Source organism: Anopheles arabiensis (assembly GCF_016920715.1).
Source record: "Anopheles arabiensis isolate DONGOLA chromosome X unlocalized genomic scaffold, AaraD3 X_pericentromeric_contig0018, whole genome shotgun sequence".
NCBI classification, from domain to species: Eukaryota; Metazoa; Arthropoda; class Insecta; order Diptera; family Culicidae; genus Anopheles; species Anopheles arabiensis.
The window spans coordinates 322,501-325,000 of record NW_024412096.1 but is presented as its reverse complement, the minus strand read 5'-3'; the positions used below and the strand labels follow the sequence as shown (position 1 = coordinate 325,000).

General features: G+C 47.0%; 1 pseudogene; it reads left to right on the top strand.

Annotated features, from left to right (window-relative positions):
• LOC120907711 overlaps positions 1 to 2,500 on the top strand; it is a 9,151-nt pseudogene that overhangs the window by 3,547 nt on the left and 3,104 nt on the right.

Below are 2,500 nucleotides of genomic sequence, written 5' to 3'. Positions count from 1 at the left end.
GCAACAACAACAACAACAACCATCGAGGTTGACCCCTGTTAGGGAAGCGGTGGAAAATATTCCAAGTCCGAGAAACGGACCGAATATTAATGAGGGTAGAATTAATAAGAGGAAGAAGAAGAAGAGCAAGAAGAAGCAGAATAAGCCCAGGAAGCGGCCTGAGGCTCTGCTGATATCGGACTGCACTTCCGAGGAGCTGGCGAAATTGCTCAAGGAAATGAAGCAGTCCGATGCTCTTAAATCGGTTGGAGAGACAATCTCTAAGGTCCGACGGGCCCAGAATGGAGGCATGTTGCTAGAACTTAAGCAGGGTAGTTCTGCTAGTGCAATTGCCCCAAAGGTTAAGGAAGCGGTGAAGGGCAAGGCGTCAGTGAGAACGCTAGCTCCTTCTAAAATGATTGAGATCATGCATCTCGATGAAATCACCACCCCAGAGGAGGTTGCGGAGTCTGTCAAAGCACAGCTCAACATCGAGATAGAAATAGATCGTATCAAAATGAAGAAAGGCCGCGCGGCCGGTACGCAGTGGGCACGGATCAACGTATCGCTGCCAGACTTTCAAAGCTTCCTGAATTTGGGAAAGCTGAAAGTTGGTTGGTCGATATGCCATATCCGCGAGGTTATGGAAGAGCAGAAATGCTATAAGTGTTGGAAGGTAGGCCATACGAGCTACCATTGTAGGGAACCAGACAGAAGTAATCTGTGCTGGAAATGCGGTTTGAGTGGACACAAGAAGCAAGCTTGTACCAACTCTGTCAAGTGTTTGGATTGCGGTACGAGGTCACAGAACCTTCACGCAACGGGCAGTTATATGTGTCCCCGAAGGCGAACGATTAGACCATAATGGTTAGGTTGCTACAACATAACCAGAATCATAGTTATGCTGCATTTCAGTTAATGTGGCAAACGATTAGGGAAGAATCTGCGGATATAGTGTTGATTGCAGATCCGTATCTGGCAACAACCAACGTCAAAGTGTTACGCAATGACGATAACACAGCAGCGGTAGTGGTTAACGCGGACTTACCAGTTAAGGTAGTCAGTAAGGCTCTGAAGGGTTTAATGATAGTTGACATAGGTGATATGCGAGTGGTTAGCGTTTACGCGCCACCTAGATTTAGTATGGAAGAGTTCCAGAACATGTTGGATAACACGGTAATGGCCGTAACCGGTATCCACAAATTCGTTATCGGGGGACTTCAACGCTTGGTCAGTAAGTTGGAACAACCAACTTGGCGAGCGTGGAGAAACCCAGAAACGAAGAGAGTGAGTTAGTTTTATCAACCTTTGCGCAGATTGACGCAATTTTATTGAACGACGGCAGCACCCCAACTTATGTTGGACCAGGGCGCACGTCAGTAGTTGATCTTACTTTTGCGAGCCGAACCGTAGCAAGATCATTTAAGTGGGAGGTGTTATCTAGCTATATGAACTCTGATCATCGTGCAATACGAATAGATCTTGAGACGCAAAGCGTGCGTAATCTGTCCCGACCCATAACGGGATGGAGCATCAAGTATTTTAGCAAAGATATATTTGAAGTTATGATGCAAGCCGCTTTTGAGACCGAGGTCACAACAAGCGAAGACTTAATGCGTATACTTGTCACGGCGTGCAATGCGACGATGACTAAACGTAAGAGTACACTCTAACAAGAGTGCATTTTGGTGGACGTTAGAGATTGAGGCACTTCGCAAAGAGTGCAAACACCGCGATCGATTAGCGCAAAGAGCTTTTAATACTGATCTCTATTCTACTTTTAGGGACGAGTTCAAGGTGGCACGGAATGCCCTCAAGCGATTGATCAAGCATACCCGACAGACGAAGTGGAAAGAGTTCCTGGGAACAGCGAACAACGCATCATTTGGTATGGTATATCATACGTTCAAGAAAGTGGCCGAGGGTTCGATTGGACCCCGAACCATGACATTGGACGAGTTTAGGGAAGTGGTGAGCGAGCTTTTTCCTACTCACCCAAACACGGTGTGGCCTGATTATCGTATCGATCAGCCACGAGAGTTTGAAAGGGTAACTAATGATGAGATTCTTGCGGTTGCCAGGAGACTACCCAACAAGAAGGCGCCGGGACCAGATGGTATCCCGAATGAGGCGCTGAAAGTTGGTATGTTGACTGCAACCGATGCATTGCAGGGTTTACCAAGGCTGTTTAGAGAACGCGAAGTTCCCCGATGAGTGGAAAAGGCAGAGGTTGGTGTTAATACCGAAGCCGAACAAACCACCAGGGAACCGGGTTCAATTCGCCCATTGTCTACTAGACGGGGCGGGTAAAGGTTTAGAACGCATCATAGTGCAACGGCTAAATGCACACATCGAGGAGGTCAACGGACTGTCTGACGACCAATTTGGTTTCAGAAGTCGTCGATCAACAGTTGATGCGATTCAACGGGTAGTGGACATTGTTTCGGTAGCTAGAAGTAGAAACAGATACAGTGGACGGTATTGTGCGGTTGTTACATTAGATGTTACTAATGCTTTTAAC